General features: G+C 37.4%; 1 pseudogene; it reads left to right on the plus strand.

Moving 5' to 3' along the window:
- Positions 1-5,087: 5,087 nt before the first annotated feature.
- Positions 5,088-19,230, plus strand: part of LOC127632443 (taste receptor type 1 member 3-like) — a 32,469-nt pseudogene continuing 18,326 nt past the window's right edge.

The following is a 19,230-nucleotide window of genomic DNA, read 5'->3' on the forward strand; positions in this document are numbered from 1 at the left end:
AAGTGACCGGGGTGACATGATTGGCTTTTAAGTTCACCTCCAGCCCAAGCTCCGCCCTCTCTGGAACCACCATTGCCAACATCACAGAGACCGCCTCCCTCCATAATTTCAGGAGGTTGAGATGGTATATTTGTCTTGAATCAAGTCTATCTGTTCACCTTATCTCATAATCGAGATCTCCTACATATCATGTGAACTCAAAGGGCCCTTGCCATTTGGTGAGTAATTTAGAGCTCGAAGTTGGGAGTACAATGTCAAACAAGTTAGTACAATGCAACAACTAGTATGTCAATTACTTAAGTGCATGGTAGTTAAAGACACCTAACATAAAGTGGGACTAGTTAATGTTTATTGAATTATTTACGTGTCCTGTGAGTTACCTTGATGGTGTTTTATGTTCGTGTGAGTGACACTGTGCATAGTCTCTACAGGTTTATTGGCCATATCTCATGAAAGGGCAATTCTTGATAAACTTTAAGTCATCATGTGGCCTTTTGTTTTACCACCTGTGTTACTATGGTGGGTAACAGGACAGTTAAAATTGAAAAGAAGATTTTTGTAGTTTCAGTACACTGGTATATTAATATTATATTATGTAATTATATGTCCTGTAGTGAGCTGTAAAATATACAGGCATCAAAATGGCCTGAATCGATGTCACTGATTTTGTTTATGGTGAATTTCTGGCAACCACAGCTGCCTTTTTTTTTTTTTACTGAAAATGTAACATGATTGTTTTGTTGTTTTACCTTGTGGCATCATGGTTGCGACATTTGCAATGTGCAAGCACCATTCTTTTTTTTCCTTTTTTTTAAAGAAAATATTCAAATAAAAAAATGTAAACCAATAAAACCAAGACATTCGCTTCTGGATGACAATCAATCAAATTGCTTTAACATAAAATAACACACTTTCTAATCAGCTCTGTATCCTATATTTATATATAATGGAATGATCGAGATTTTGAGAAAGAACTAACTTGTTTGACATTCTTTTTATTTAAAACTAATGAGAAGAGCTTTTTACACCACATACCCACTAATACATTTTCATATCAACATGGCACATAAACATTTCTGCTGGGAAGCCCACTCTTGAAATTTAGGCCCCCCTGTCACGTCCAATTATCATCAAGCCTGAATTAAGGGAAGCTGATGGTGGCATATTAAAATCAATGGAATCCACATATATTCATGCCTACAAGTGTCAAGATGTGCGAGAAGTGACGTAGAAAATTGTAGTATACTAAACCTTATGCACAAGGGAACAGAGATCTCAGATCTAAAAGTGCATCTCAGGACAAGAAGCTTCATTTAATTTTTCCACATACTGTTTATCAACAGACGAGAGTGAAAAAAGGGGCATAATATCAAACATATGTGCACAGGAACTTGCCCAAAAATGTTTACACTTCAACTGACTGTTTAACAGCCTTTCTACAATGAAATATACTTATAAACTGGTGCCTCTTAAGAGGAATTGCTTATTGCTCAGAAGTTTCTCTTTCAAGTGTCAGTTTAATCTATGTTTAAGTTTTCCTTAAGAGAACTAAATGATAATTTAAACAAACAGACATCCTTACCCTTAGCCAACACATAATCCTAATAGTGTTTTAAAATGCAAATTTGAAATGAAAAAACACATTAACTGAAGCAACCATGCCATTTTGTGTTGCTTCTATGCTACCTTCACTTTCGCGAGTCTTAGGCTAAACTCGAACTGCAGCCGTTAAGCCCATAGTTCAACACTATATCAGGTGAGCTACCAAGCAAGTTAATGACATTGAAATAAGTGTATATGTAGGTGGGTCTGTAATACAAGTGTTAAAATGTTTAGTTTTTCAAATCTTGCGTTAAAGTAAAAGTGTTTCGATATCATAACGTAGCAGGGGTGAGTAATAGAGAGAAAAATATGTTTTTATAAAATTAAAAATCACCAATTGTTCTCATGATTTGTGTGACATTGATTAAACCACAGAGATGTTGTAACGCATCTAGTGTTCATTTCACCAGGAAACTGCAGCGAAACGTAGAAAGCAGCACGTACAAGTCAGTTTGGAAAAATTTATATAGAGTAACGTTCATTCTATGAGACCAGGTTGGAAATTGTGTTCTCCATTTAATAGATTTAATAAATATTAATATACAATATGTGTGTTCAAATAAAAAGGCTTCCAGCATCTGATCTACCACCTCCCGATTATTTATAGATGACAAGCTATCTTGGCTTGTAATGAATCAGGCTGTTCCCCTGCAACATGTTTCAAAGACACAAACTGTTTATTCATTGACTCTAAGTTGTAGTATTTCCTTGAAAGGTTTCTCCAATGTGGTTTTGTTGGGTCGAGTTCAGTGATTTAGACAGCTGAGGAAACAACTACATTCAAAAGTCAAAAAATGTGGTGTATTCATCGCAAATGCATGCAGATTGATACACTATGATGACTAGCACGACAAAGTCACACAAGATGTTAATTAGATCTAACTAGGCTGAACCTTAAATGACCTTTTTCAGATTTTTTGTTTACCCTTTCCCTTTGGTATTGCATACTTTCTGTATCCTACAAGCAAAAGTTTTTCTCTTTCCGCTTGTTTTGTATATGTGTTTGAAGTCTGTCTGTCTCCTTGATGTTGCTCGGAGCGGTGGGCGTGGCTTTGGCAGAGGTGTGATTAACTCTGACTCAGGTACAGGTGTTATGAAAGTAGAGGGACGCACCTGTAACATCCTCCTGCTTATTTTAGATTCAGAGTGTCAGTCAGCTTATTTCTTCACACGCAAACCTGCTTTGACCTCAACACACACATACACACACACACACACACACACACACACACACTCACACACACACACACATACAAAAAGTTTTGAAACTCTAGACTGAAATGTTTCTCATGATCTTAAAAATCTTTTGATCTGAAGGCGTATGCTTAAATGTTTAAAATTAGTTTTGTAGACAAAAATATAATTGTCCCACCATATTCATTTGTTTCATTATAAAGCTAAAATTTAATTAAAAAAAAAGTTTTTGAAATGGATGACTTGGACCAAATAATAAAGAAAAGCAGCTAATAAGTGCCCAACATAGATGGGAACGCCTTCAATACTGTTTAAAATGCATCCCATGGTTATACCTCAAGAAGTTGGTTGAGAAAATGTCAAGAATACATGTCTGCAAATTCTAGGCAAAGGGTGACTACTTTGAAGATGCTCAAATATAACACAATAACACAGTTTTGTTTAATATTGTTGTTCTAACATGTGAAAAAACAAAAAACAAATATATATATATATATATATATATATATATTTTTTTTTTTTTGATTTTGTTTTACATTTTAGAACAATAGTAGTCATCCAAACTATGGACTAACATAAATGGAACTATTGGAATTATGTTGTGACTAAACAAAATCCAAAATAAATCAAATTTTGCATCTTCAAAGAAGTCACCCTTTGCCTAGAATTTGCAGACATGTATTCTTGACATATTCACATCACCAATGGTGTGAGTTTAAGGCGGGACTATCTGTTTTGAGACCAATGGAAGATAGGAATTTTCGAGGCAAAAGCAAGTCTCTTACTGTTCTGTGGAGTGCAAAGTTCATCCCTACTGCTAGAGGGTGATCATGTAGAGGTTCTTCAGAGTGCTAAATATAGGGAAGTAGAAGAAGAGTAAAGAGGTGAACAAGCAAGGATTGTTTGATTCTCAAATGAAATGACAATCTGTGTTCATCCAGAGTCCTAGTTGATGAATTCAAAGATTACAATGTTCTACTATAAAGTAAGTTACTGAATTAAATATGTAAAATGGTTATTCATTTTTGTAAGTGGCAATATCTTCAGATCTTGTAAAGAGTTATGCTGAAGTTTGTTTGTTTGATGTTTGGGATAAAGTATTTATGTTACATGAGGCTTCCAGTGAGTGTTTATACTGTATGTTTAAATAGGGACTTAACACTTGATTGTGGAAGCTGTCTTCTGATTGACAATGTTAATTGATTACACCACCACCCTAAACCTGCTTCTGCCATCATCAATGCTTGCTTTCATTTTTCAATTTGTACACTGTTTGAATGTGGAGTTTGTCTGCCTGTAAATTCCATCACAAAATGTTCAAAAGCCTACTTATGTGTCTGTGTTGGATAGTTGTGCTCTTTTTCTATATAATTGTTGAAGGTATAAATATATCTAGGAAATTTATTTGGTGGCCAGTTAGGGGACATACATTCAAAACAGTTACATATATGGCATGTTCTAAGATAGGGATGGATTTGTAAAAACCTGAACCAGACTTCACTAGTGAACCCTCTGCTAGCAGATGAGAACCTATCAAGGAACTCATCTCAACTTTCAGTCAACTGTACATTGAGTTCATTTGACATTGATAGAATGTGGAAGATCAGGATGTCATTTGTAGACTTACACAACTGAAGGATAATTTGGAAAAGAGAGTTTGTACAACTGAAAATCTGATGGATGAATGCATGGAACAGGTGAGAGAATGTTCTACAAGTTTGGAGTGTGAAAACCGATGCATAGTCCATGAAAGAAGATTAACATATTATGTGCAGAGAGAATGTGAAAGTCAAAAAGACCAAAAATCCCAAGATCTGGGAAAATATATGGTGGATTGTCTAAAGAGAAGGAATGCACAGACAGTGAATAAATTGAAGGCTAATGTTCACTTGGTGTCCACACCTAAGCATCATGCACAAAGTACTTTGTCCAAAGTCCAAATTATTTTCCTCAATTTGGTGAAAGTGAAGAGAATGACCCTATTGCTTTTTTTGGATGTTACGAAGATTATCTGGCAATTCAACCCCTGAATGATCCAGAGATCTTAGCTTCACTGACTTCAGTGTTTCTTTAACTGCTAAAGTCTTTTGGATGGCAAAAAGAAGGCATGTTCAGACTTGGATCCAGTTTAAGAGGATATTTCTATGTTCTATGAGAATTGGAACATACAAAGAAATATGGAAACCTTGGGAAGGACAAACCTTTATGCTGGCCAACAGACAAGTTCAAACTGCTCTAGGAGTAGTGAAGTGGGAGTTGCAGGGACAAAAGTTAAAAAATGTCTCCATGTTATGCGTGATAAAGATCACACCGTACCAGTCATCTTAGGTTTGGATTTTATTTTGTCAGCCAGCACCATCCTCAACTTCAGGAAAGCCAACTACATCTTACTGTCCGAAGATGATGAAGACATAGTATTTTCTCTAATACACAGTGATCCTAGAGTAAACAACCAAATATATTTCTACCTTGCACTTCCTAGAATGAAGGAGATCTCTGAGACTCTACAGGTAATCCATGAAGTAGTACTAGGAGCTGACACAACCATTGAGTTTAAGTCTTTGCTGGACAATGTTATGGTGAAATGCCCCACTGTTTGCTCACAGAATGCTGGATACTCTGAAATAATCATGCATAGGATTGTCACCATTGATTAAATTGCTGAGAGAAAAAAACCTTACCGAGTGTCACATGAGAAACAAAAGTGAATCGATCGAGAGATCCAGCATTTGTTTGAAGGAAGCATCATATGTCACTCAGTATCTCACCGGGCTGCACCTGTGGTTCTTGTGTCCAAAAAGGATGGTGTTACAAGATTTTGTGTGGACTACAGAGGACTGAATGCAAAGACACATTTCAATTGTTTACCCCATGCCCCAAATTCGGGATATCTTGGAATCCTTACATGCATCCTCTATATTCAGTACCTTGGACTTGAAGAGTGGATATTGGCATTTGTTACCTCTACTGGGCTATTTGAATTCTTCAGTCTACCCTTTGGCCTCATTCGGCTGCTTTCTTTCAAAGATTGGAGTGTGTATTGTAAGATCTACGGGAGAAATGTTGCTTTGTGTATATTGACAACATCGTTGTGTACTGCAGAGATGAAAAGGAGCACCTGAAACATCTTGGTCAAGTATTCAGATGTCTGCATAATTCAGGACTTACCTTAAATTTGAAGAAATGTAACGTGGCCCCAAAAGTCTGTAACATATCTAGGTCATGTGGTAACAGAGAAGGCACATCATAAGAAACATGATGTGGGTGACTTGACATGGCATGCATACGCTAAAGATTTAAACTACATGTGGGGAGTGGGGGACAACCAGATTAAACTCTTGCATCATAATAACCGGAGGTGAATCAGATTCTTATCAACACCTTGTTTTGTTTCCAATGAGAGAAATGAATTTTACTCTCAGACCCATATAGGTTCTTCGATTGATTATAAAGCAGCTTAAGTTCAAACAACATGATCACATGCAATATCGACTTGTTTCCGAAAGTTGCGTACTCTGAAATCAACCCCATTCAGCCGAAATGCTGACAAGAGGCACCCCCATCAGACATTTTTGCATTAATTCACGCATTAATACATTTACCTCTAGCGCTACTAATAGTTTTTCATGCAGGACTTGTTCCCGTGGGAACTAGGAAGTAATCGCATTCACATAAACAATGGTGAGTGTGATGCAGAGGTTGCATTTTCGCTCTAAATTGACTTTTGTTCCTCCACTGATGGTTAGGTTTACGGTTGGGTTTTGGGTTAGGGGCTAGAATAAATAAAATATGCATTCCTGTTGACTTGGCATCATTCTGTGGAAATTTTAGCTGGAAACTGGAGCTTAATCGCCCATACAATCAAAACACTTCCATCTTTGGCCACTGGTGATTAAAATGTTGGTAAGAATAGACTGATTTCAGCAGCAAAACGTTTGACCTGTTCTGTTGCTGAATTCATATAATTGATCTGGTCATTTGATCCGATTCAATAATTAAACAATTTTTCACCATATAGGGATCTTGAGTTGGCAGTTGGCAGAATGTCAAAAGTAACATTTCTAATCCTCTCACTGTAAACTCTTTTTCTTCACCTTCTTTAACCTCTGTCTCCTTTCCTCGATTTCGCTCAGCTGCCTCTGGCTCCACATTGCTAAAAATAATTCAAACGAGGGGGATGTGTCTGCTTCTGGTGTATTACCCTTAATTAGAGTGTTTTGAGTGAAATAAACTGAACAGCGTGTTCTTGAATCTTGTCTCGAAACAGGCTGACTGGGAATTGGGTTGTGAAGTGTGATGTGAGTAGAATATAAGCATGTACGAGAGAGAAAATCATTTGTATTTAAGTGTACCAATTTTACACTTTATTCTTGCAACCTTTGTTATGTAATAAATTCAACACTGGAATATTTTTGTTCTGAAATTTGCCCTGTAGTAAAATCACAGATGTAATTAATGTGCTCTAAATTACCCAATACCTTAATTTGATGGTTTTATAGACTAATAAAACCAGACAGTTGCACGAAATCACACCCACTCTCATCCTGAAATTATTTGTTCCAGTAAAATAACAACATTACTCTCCCATTCATCATAAAGGAGGCACCTACACATCTGACAGATGACTAACAGCTCACATGGAAAGCTGTTAGATACTTGCAAATCTCTCTGTTTTGTTGAAGGCATCTGAGCACGCATGAGGCATATAGAGGGTCTTATGACTCATGACCGGTCAGAAATGATCAGTGTGCCTTGAATGAACGGAACAGTGAAGTCAAATCCAGAACTGCACTAGGAAGCTAATGTAGCCTGGGGTGAACCATGTACCGAGATGATTGTGACTACAATAAAGCAATGCAAATATCCCATCTGCAGCATGGTTATTATTGTAAATGAAGACTAAAACTAAATGTAATATTTTTTTTTTTTTCGTAAACTGCAATAAACAATAACATAATTGGAAAAACAATGGTTCTGAAACTAACTGAAATAAAATAAAAATAATCTTGAATAAGATTTAATTTTTGTTAGTGTTTTTAAACCTTTAAACCCCCATTACCATAACATGAATATGACACTAGACGGTGATAATAAATGGCCTAATACCTAATATAGCAGTGATAGTGTATCTCACTCTGTACATATATATAAGCAATATAATGAATGATGCCTGCGGCCGATTCACAGCAGTGCTGATGGAGGGCCATATCGCACGATTGTGAGTGTGACATTGCTTATATACAACAGTTCAATGAACAAGTACATTTAAAAAAAAAATTGAAAACTGAGTTTGCGTAAAACACATTTGTGCACGGAACTACTTTCTTACGGGACGGATCAGATTCTGCCATTACTGGTTCAAAACAAATGCTAGAGGAAAATGTGTTCATGCATGAATTAATGCCAAAATGTCTGATGGGGGACATTGTAAGGCAGGTCCTTACCGGACATCACCAGCAACAACGTCGCCTATGGGCACAAAAACCACCTTCGCTGAACCAGACAGGACTGGCAAAAAGTGCTCTTCACTGACGAGTCATGGTTTTGTCTCATCAGGGGTGATGGTCGGACTCGTGTTTATCTTCTAAGGAATGAGCGTTACACCGAGGCCTGTCTTGAGCGGGATCGATTTGGAGGTGGAGTGTCCATCATGGTCTGGGGCGGTGTGTCACAGCATCATCGGACTGGGCTTGTTGTCATTACAGGCAATCTCAATGTGTGATGTGCGTTATAGGGAAGACATCCTCCTCCCTAATGTGGTACCCTTCCTGGCATGACCCTCCAACATGACAATGCCACCAGCCATATTGCACATTCTGTGCGTGATTTCCTGCAAGACAGGAATGTCAGTGTTCTGCCATGGACAGCAAAGTGCCCGGATCTCAATCCCATTGAGCACGTCTGGGACCTGTTGGATTTGAGGGTGAGGGCCACACCAGATTCTGACTGTTAATTTTGATTTTGATTTTTTTGGTTTTAATTATTTCATTCTATATGTTTACTTGATACTCCTTTTAAAAACATTTAAAGCGGTTAACAAAATCACTGTTATCTTAATTTTCTATTTTAATTATTTCTATTCAATGCTATATTGTTAATTACTGACTGTTTAGTAGTCTTGAATAATTGAGTAATATTCTTACATAAATTAGTTGTGATGAGCTTGTATCAAGAATTGTCACATTTCACTAGTAACTACATACATTTTGGTATTATGACGATGTTTATATTGTAAATGTTAGATTTTGCTGCAATAACATTAAAAAGTAGATCTCATTCCATAAAAGGGAATGAACTGCATGGAGACGGAATCTTTTCTTTCTTTGACTACCATACATAATATAATTACCACTTGACAATAGCCGCCTCACCTACCCAGCACAGTTTACATTTCTGTCGCAGAGAATAGAGTTGATTGCATAAGTGTACTTTCAGCAGGGTCGTTTCTAAGCAAAATCCAACATGGAGGCCACCCGCAATAATATTATTTACAAACTGGACATTAGAGAGTCCAGCAATACGACCTACATTTCACAAATAACTGCTTTCCCCATTCTCCAATATCCCTTAATATAAATACTAAAATAAAAACGAAATATACGGAAAAACTAAAACTAAGCTAAATTGGAGTGAAAATTTAAAAAACAAAGAAAAAAAAATGAAAATGATCATAACCTTGATCTGCACACAGCAGGTGAAAATTTGAGTCACAGGGGCTGAGAATGATTCCCCCCTATAAGTGGGAGATGCAAAACTGGAATCACCTCATCATCTTGCCATATGAGTGTAAAAATGGTGTTTGCCAACTTTTTCAGCAGCCTTTGTTCTAATAGCACGAGATGAATCGAAACATAATTTGATGTAGAAAAGTATATGAAAATCGGACAAAAAATTACAATATAATATCACAGCACAATATATTAATTGTCAGTATATAAAACAACAATTTTATTTCTAAATATTATAGTATATACTAATATAAGTAGTTTGGGAGCTTCATGTGAATGGTGCCAAGCTCTTTTGCCACAAGTCATAATAGTATACGAGATGGCGAAATGGTACACTAAAAGCAATATTTTAAGCAATTTTTAAGATTTATGCAGTTCAATTTCATAAAATTCCATCCAATCAAATTGTGTAATTTCTAAATAAATTACATTAATAAAACTACAAATATTTTTTTTTTTTTTTTAAAGATTCCTCAATTCAATTTTATGAATTATATAAAATTGAAATGCATAAATCTTAAAAAAATAAATAAATTGTGTAAGAATCATACAAGTTGGCTCATAGAATAATGTACAACTGTTACTCCCATAGAAAAAATGAATAAATGCTGTTATTATGATTTTTTCCTAAGTTTAACCCCAAACCAAAAACTTAAAGTGCAACTCCTTGCCCCTACCCTATACCTAACCATGATTATAATAGGAACATAACTTGAGTACTAGTCGAGACACGAAAATGTTGTTTGGACCATGATAAGGGAAAAGTATTGAATAATTAGCCAATTTTTTTTACTGATGTTTCCATTCTTAAAATAAAGTGTTGTATAAAAGCTAAAATTTATGCCTGTGTTGTATCGATCTGAACTGTTAACCTCATAAGACCCCATGTCCACATGCGTGGACTTTGTATTTTGGCTTCGCTATATGCAACGCATAATTTAAATGAATTTAAACTGACTGAATACTGTTCACAACACTCTAGACTGTCATTTAAGGAGTTAAACTTCTGCCACACCGTGTCACGTGACACAACAACATGACGTTGGTTATGGTGAAGCGCTCCTTCAGGCGCAGAGCCAAAAAAAGCGCCTCTGGTAAAAAAAACCTCTTAAGCTTTTTCACTGAAACTGGTTTGGTTGTAAAGTGTAACCTCTCTAGTATCATTTGATATGCCGCTTTAAAAAAAATCATTCATTATTCGTGCATCAACGCGCTGATAATATGTCATGTATGGCCATATATGTGGATTTTGGGACATTTCCTAAAAAGTTGAAAAAACATGTTAGTTATTTTGAATAACTTTCAACATTAACACATTTGTTGGTCATTTTGCTTCATTTTAATATAAATTATGTTCTTTTATTTTATTACTGTACAATACAGTTCTATTCATTACCATCAGTAAATGTACTCCTATATTTACTGTGCTTTTTCAGATTTAAAATCAATGGGTTCATCCTAAAGATGAAAGATTTTGCTTTCAGAGCCTTTATATGGAGTTAGGATGAAAATAAGGTGCATTTCAAACTGTTCTGAGACCAGTGCAGACAGACAGCACACTGGAGGTTAAGTCATTTGCTAAATAGGGAGCAAGGGGACCTCCTGCTTTCTAAGCAGCTAAATGGATTCACTCCTAAAAGTTCAGTTTCAGGCTGCAAATTATATTTGGAACACTCAAAATATTTGGCAGACATGGTACAATGATAATCCGAACATAGATTCAGACTTTATAATGTATTGTTGATGCTGGCCATTACTTTGAATAAGAATTTAAATGTAAAAATATATATATATTTTTTTAATAAGAATACAGCTTTACAGAAAATCAGCAGTAATGTCTATAACACTCCTGGAAACATAAACAATTTGATGGAGAAAAAAAAATGCTTTCTATAGCTTGGTATTATTTATAATGTCACAGCTTAGTTCCGCTGTCCACATATGTGGACATACATTTTTTGGAAAACCATTTGCGCTCTTATTTATTTTGCTTGTTTATTAGGTGGCTACTAGTTACAAATTAAAAAAGGAAATGGACACAGGTGTCACACTGGGGTCTCCGGAGTATAAAAGTCATACCTTTTTGTACAAGGCAAGTGGTATGATATCTTAAGATTTCACCATCTCATACAAATTATTACGTGTTGTCATGAGACTATGTCGGCATATAATCATCACTTGACAATCTGGGAGCTCGTGGTAGGTTTGTATGTTATCACTGAAATCAATTTCTATCAAGAAAAGGGATTTTTACATCTGGAACCCTACTGCTGTGCTTTATATGAAAGATGGAGAGAAAGAGAGGAACGCATTGTACAATCTCTAATTTAAACCTATGCATTAACATCCCATATGGACCAGCTATCTAGAAAAGGACAGAGAAATGTTTTCATGCCTGGCCGCTCCTGGGCTACTAATACTCTTATATAAGGCCAATAATTCCACTTACACATGCACACACACTCCCAACATCTCTCAGCTTCACCCTGTGGCTACAGCACAGGGGTTCGTACAGTTCTGCAATTAACCTAGAATGTTTTCACATCGTTCACCCACAGGGCGCTCCAGTTCACCCGCATTTTAAATGAAAGGAGTGTTTTGTGCGTTACAAATTTCCAAGAATAACTACCTGTAGAAAATCATGCAATTATCTGAAACACTAGCCCACAGAGGTCATTCTTAATGCTTATTTTACCCATAATGGAGCTTAAAGTCATTGCTGGGTTTCAGGAACTCATTTGAGGAACAATTTTGATTCTGTAATAGATTATCAATTGGACAAATTTGCATCTGACAAGAATTCCCTTTGTAGATTCTGGCCATATAACAATTGTTGTGACTCATACTTGGGATTAGTGACTCGAACATACCTCTAACCCCAAGTATTAAACTTCAGTGTAAACTACCATTTGTCCTTCAGACATGAATGATGCCTCCAGATTATGCCATTTATTGAGTGTGCTAATACTAACTAGCTACCACACATAACATCCTAACCACTGCATAGAAACAGCTTTTAGAAAACACACTAAAACCACTCAGAACACCTTGGCAACCACATACCGCCAATAACACCCTAACATTGTGGAAGGTGGGTTTTGCATGGTAAAGCACTACTCGTGTTTTCTACAAGAAAATGTAAATTACGTAACTGTGGTGATATTTATGCATATCGCGACAGAGATGAAATGTCCACAGTGTTGTGGACAACAGATTAGGTTTTAAAGGATAATGCTCTATCGAGTTTTATAGCACCAAAACCTACCTCCCTACCTTAAACCTTCAACCTCAACCTAACCAGAAGTGTCAAAGCAAATTTAGGACCATCCATCCACCCATCCATCTATCTTCAACCGCTTATCCAAAGTCGGGTCGCAGGGGCAGCTGCTCCAGCAGGGGGCCCCAAACTTCCCTATCCCGAGCCACATTAACCAGCTCTGACTGGGGGATCCCGAGGTGTTCCCAGGCCAGTGTGGAGATGTAATCTCTCCACCTAGTCCTGGGTCTTCCCCGAGGCCTCCTCTCAGCTGGACGTGCCTGAAACACCTCCCTAGGGAGGCGACCAGGGGGCATCCTTACCAGATGCCCAAACCACCTCAACTGACTCCTTTCGACGCAAAGGAGCAGCGGCTCTACTCCGAGCTCCTCACGGATGACTGAGCTCCTCACCCTATCTCTAAGGGAGAAGCCCGCCACCCTTCTGAGGAAGCCCATTTCGGCCGCTTGTACTCGCGACCTAGTTCTTTCGGTCATGACCCAACCTTCATGACCATAGGTGAGTGTAGGAACAAAGATTGACCGGTAGATCGAGAGCTTTGCCTTTCAGCTAAGCTCTCTTTTCGTGACAACGGTGCGATAGAGCGAGTGCAATACCGCCACCGCTGCCCAGATTCTCCGGCCAACCTCCCGCTCCATTGTCCCCTCACTCGTGAACAAGACCCCGAGGTACTTGAACTCCTTCACTTCGGGCAATACCTCCTTCCCTACCTGGAGTATGCACTCCATCGGTTTCCTGCTGAGAACCATGGCCTCAGATTTAGAGGTGCTAATCCTCATCCCAGCTGCTTCACACTCGACTGCCAAGCGATCCAGTGAGAGCTGAAGGTCACGGACCGATGCAAATTTAGGACGAAAAACACAACTGCTGAAGCAACCATGTCATATTGTGGTGCTTCTATGACAGTTTTGGCATACTTTTGTTGACTTCCATGCTCTTCTGGACTCATATCCTGTCCTCATATCCCAGCCAGGCCCGGTTCCAGATCAAAATCACTGAGGGTGCTTCTGAAAATAGTGGGGGTGCTCTGTATATAGTGGAGATGTATTGTAATTACACGTTTTTTAATAGATTAAATCATGTTTAAATTCTACTAAAACAACGTAAAGAACAGTTTCATGTACATTTATTGCTTCAGTTGCTGCACCTGCTGATTAGGACATACATTGATGCAGCATTTTGTGTTTTCACAAAATGCAGGGATTTTGGTGTGTTTGCTGGGATTCAAGGAAATCTGCTTGCCAATTTACAGTATTAGTCTTACATATTCATTTGAGCATGTGTGTGCAGTTATTTTGGTACGGGGGCCACATCAGCCATTAAGTAGAACATGGAAGAGAGAAGAAAAAACGTTGTATAGTTGCATAGTTGTATCAATTAATCCCAGACGTATGAATTATGCACAATTTTCTGAAGTGTATACTGATGGGACCATTCTGAGATTGCTTGAAGTTTTGCTGCTAATTTTCTTTAATGTGTTTGAAAATGTACACTTCCTTGAATAAAGGCTGAGTATATTTATTAAATGTTTAATTTACCATATTTCAATGCAGTGGTAATTTAGTATTTAATTCAGCACTCCACATCAGGAGTCTGGTTTAATAGTAAAATAAAAAATTTGAAAATAATAGGTTCTAAAAGCTTATTTTAAAGGTGCAGTATGTAAGACTCATAAACCCTTGTTATTAATGACACCTTTGGCTGTTATGTGAACTGCAGTCAGCTACCTGTTGCTCAAGCTCGTGCACACACTCCATAGGGACGCGAGAGAGCATCGACCAAAACAAGGACATAACTTACAAAGAGGCTGAACATGATTCACTGACATCATGCTGAAAGATAAGGTAGCATAATTAAAATGACACAGTTATGATTGTTTTACTACAAACTTTGAGACTGTATATTATATTTGACTCTCCAGTGCTGGAACATGGCTAAAACAAAGTGTGGATATAGGTCTGACTATGCGAGACTGTAGTTTGAAGTAATCACTTTTCTTTGCATGATACATTGACTGCATTTATATGATGTCAGCGTTAGCTAGCTAGCCAGCTTTATCAATAGCTGTTAGCTAAATTTGGTGGATGATGACAGTAGAGGTTTATAATATAGACTGTACATTAGAAATATGTTGACACAATTCAGTATTAATTTGATTCCATCCCAACTATAATTTTGATATATGGATGCGCTATTGTTTTATAATAATAGAATGTATATATTTTCTGTATAACCAAGTTACGTTACACTAATACATGTTTTTTTTTTTGTGTGTGTTATTGTAGTTTACCTCGCTGAATAATTACAGATTAACATTGACATTAACCTGACTTTTAGTATAAAGATAAGTTCATTGAAATCATATGAAAGTTACGAAGCAAGGAAGCTGACAATTCGTCAGCATTAGCAGGCAAGATCAAGTTAGCTAAAATTACACAGATCTATCCTTATGACACTATAAATCACATGCTTTGCAGTTCCCCTTTCGACGTTGTGTCGAAGAAGCGACACTAGGGGTCTCTCGAGCGCCGAATATGAAAAAAGGCAAATGTTGCAGTGGGTGTAGCAAACTCTGTCTGCCAACTTCTCATTGGCTTTTTTTCATAGATCAGAGGCGCTCGAGAGACCCCTAGTGTCGCTTCTTCGACACAACATCTTGTTCCCTCCTTCAGGGAACGGAGGTTACATCCGTAACCTAGACATAATGTAAGCTTACCTCTCCAGTAAGAAGAAAGCCAATTCAGGGTCAGTTTTGATCCCCAAAACTGAACGAAGGTCCCTCCAAGAATCAAATGCTCTGCCGATGTTCACTCTTGTTTTCGCTCGACCACGATCACATTCCCGTTCAGGGAATCATGACTCCAGATTCAGTAGATAAATGTTTTTTTTGGCTTACCCATTTACTTGTTTTATTCTGAAAGCATTATCAACCTGTTTACACTCATGGTTCATGATGTCGTTCTTGTCAATGGCTTGTTTGGCATCCAATTCAGCACACAACTGAATAAAACAGGCTGCATGACTATTATAAATGATTACTGCCAGAGTAACATTCGCATACAGGTGTGAGGGACTTCAAGCATATTCCTCTCTCACTTGGTTTTGCTCATGTTTCCCCTATGTGTGCAAATGATGTGAAGATCTATTGTGATTTTACTGAAGTTCGTCACTGAAAAGGTATGCTCAGACTTGGCACTAAACAGCCCATTCATCCTCACGAATGAACACGGAGTGGTTGCATCACACTTTTCCTTGAGCATAATATTGCACTATTGAGGTTAAAGTATTTTATCATTTTTTTTCGAAGAGGAGAGCGTGCACTTGCATGCATGGTTACCAGGATGCATAAATTAAATATGACATAAGGTGAAATACTTACTATTTGTGCATTTATAAATCTCTGCTTGGGGTGTTGCATCTATTATCTTGCAACCCTGAGCATATTACAAGCTTGTGGATGTGCGATAGGTCCCAAAGCCAGATAAATGAAAGCTCTAATATAAAAACGTTCATGATAAATTGACCTGCGGGCAGTAGTTTGCCCTGTTCTGCAATTGAGGGTGCTCCAAGCTTTGTTTAAGCACCCCCGTAGAACCGGGCCTGATCCCAGCACTTGTAAAACAATATCAGTTGAACTACCACACAACTTGATTGCATTCAAAAAAGCTTGTAAATGTAGTTATCTTGTAGTAATCTTATGCAAACATTAAAATGTAGCACCTTACAAGTTGTGTGTTATAGTAAAATTGTCTAGATGTCATAAGATAGCATTGTGTGAGGAACAGGTTGAAAAGTGTCTACAATAATCTTTAATTTTACTTGTGATTTGCGTGTAAGTGAATATAAGTCACTACAACAAAAGTCGTAGGGCTTCTATTGTTTATTTAACCGAGAAACATAATCGGTTTGCAGCAATCTAGGTTTAGTAATGTGATTTTATGAGACCAGGTTGCAGTTTTATCACTAGAATGCAAAGTACGGCTCACTAACTTACAGCCAAACAATCAGAGTTTAAAAATGGTCTTTAGAGAACAGACATGATAAAAGTTTAGAGGTTCCTTCATTCAGGTCTATAACGATCAGTTAAGACATGGAAGAACCCATTGATTTACTATTTTACAGTAAGGAGCAGCTGCATTGTTACAACAGCTCATAATTACACTTCATTACATCTGAAAACAATATAAATTGAAGAGTACAGAGTTCATTCAAGTGTGTGTGCCAATTGGTAAAGCTCATCCGCAGTACGTGTACAAGAGTGCATTTGAGCGTGTGTCGGTAAGTACCACCTATTCTTGTTGCAGGGTAAGAATGCTCATCTCCATTTCTATATTTGTAGGTGACAATTGGGTGTTTAACTCTGAACTGATGAAACGCTGTATAATTATATCCCGCTTTCAGACCTCCAGCTAAGCACTCATTCACTTTCTCTAGCTCTCTTCAAAATCTCTAAGTAAAATCTGAGTAAAATTGGGAGACATTAAAGCTGAAGCATGCAATTTCTGCGCCACCTAACACAATTACAAATATAACCCTTGTTTCCAAAAAGTTTTCTTAAACTACCCCACCTGTCTTTTTATTAGAAAAAACAGAAACCCACACCAGTTGACGAAATGTCGCAGAGTTGCCTGGGTGGGATGAGCAAAACAAAAATAGAAATGTCACAGAGACATTGTTTACAGTTTTTCAAAGGCCAAAGTATACTTTGCTAATTTCGTCAACCGCACAGTAGGCATCATCTGCACATGAGCCTAGCATTAACTATATCACAAAGCAGTCGTAGCATGCACGCACGGAACATGTCCATAGGATTCATATTTAAGAGAATGTTTTGAAACATTCCGGAAACCGGAAACTATGCGTGGAAAAAATAAGTATGCCCTAGCCTCAAGCTGGGATAGGAGAAAGTATTTTAACATACGTATAGAAAGACTTTCAAGTTAGCCAATCAGAAAACCAGGTGGCTGCTCTCAACTATTGGCTCGAGTTTGGGGCGGGACTACCTGTTTGTTCAAAAAATGACAGAGCGAGTGTTTGGGAAACTTGTTTAGAAATATTAATTATTTTTACAATTACATTTGGTACCACTAGGGGTGCATAAATTGCTTACAGCAGTTTTAAAGTTAACAGGGTTGATCGTAGTTTGCGTCACGGTGGACCATTAATTTCGTATTAACCTCTTTGCGACCTGCTGGTTACTCACTCTGCAGTACAAACACAAATTTGTTCCTACACTTTGGGTTTTATGATGTGCAACGTGCTCTCTTTCTAGGTACCTGTTAATTTTTTATTCCACTTGTTTGTTTTTTCTTTACCTCCTCCCTCTTTTAAGTTATGCTTCTATCGTTTCTATCATCTCATATTTGATGTTTATCTGGCAGCCCGGTAGAAAAAAAAAATCTGCAACATGATAATTTGGTAGATTTTCTATACATGATATATGTAGTATGTGTGCAAGTGTGGTAAAGTTTAGTTATGTTTGTGCCCGTGACACACATACATAGACACACATTCACACACAGCCCATGTGAACCAGAAGAACAGGTCGGACAACTGCAGATAAAGGGAGAGAACAGGAAATGAGGATGAGTCGTATGTGTTTACCCATGTGTAGCATGTTAAGCCAACACAAACGCACTGGCAAACAAATCCTCTTTCATTACAGGTTAGAATAACTGATGCACTAATGCATACATCCTATAAAATAATGATTAACTTCCCATAATATCACTGACTCGCATAAAAATGAACAATTAAATGTCATATAAACATGCAGGACAACTAGTGATATTTTGAAATACCTAGATCAAGCTTTTGCCATTCTTACATGCATGCATAAACACATCTATCATTCTTCTAGATAGTTTTAGAATAATATTAATAATCTTATTTGCACTTTATAATGTTATGTAATACCCTGCATGTGATGCAATTGCACTGATACTTTGCCTTAAAGAAATAGGTCACCAAAAAATGAAAATTCTGTCATTTAATCACCTTCCAAACCTATCGTAAAACCCGTATGACTTTCTTGCATTGAACACAAAAGGTTGTTTTGGCTGCTTTTTTTTTCCATATAATAAAAGTGAAATGGGACTGGAGCTGTCTTGCAGCAAAAAAAAAAAAAAACTATAAAAGGATCAGAAAAGTGGTCTATCCGACACTTATCTGAAGCCATACGTTATTCGTTGTTCACTAAATATTTGTCCCTCCACAGTAGCTCTCAAAACCAACATTGCGCCAATGATATTTGTTCACCAGACAAGTAACAGCCAGGGCTGGACTGGTAATCTGGCATACCGGCATTTTCCCGGTGGGCCGACGTACATATCTTGAAGCGCCTGCATTTTATATACTTGCGTCAAGTATGTTTTAACCTTAAAAGTCACTGGAAGTTTGGTCTCAACACCCGACCAGCATTCTGTACTT

The sequence above is a fragment of the Xyrauchen texanus genome, chromosome 39, assembly GCF_025860055.1.
Source record: "Xyrauchen texanus isolate HMW12.3.18 chromosome 39, RBS_HiC_50CHRs, whole genome shotgun sequence".
Taxonomy (NCBI): Eukaryota; Metazoa; Chordata; class Actinopteri; order Cypriniformes; family Catostomidae; genus Xyrauchen; species Xyrauchen texanus.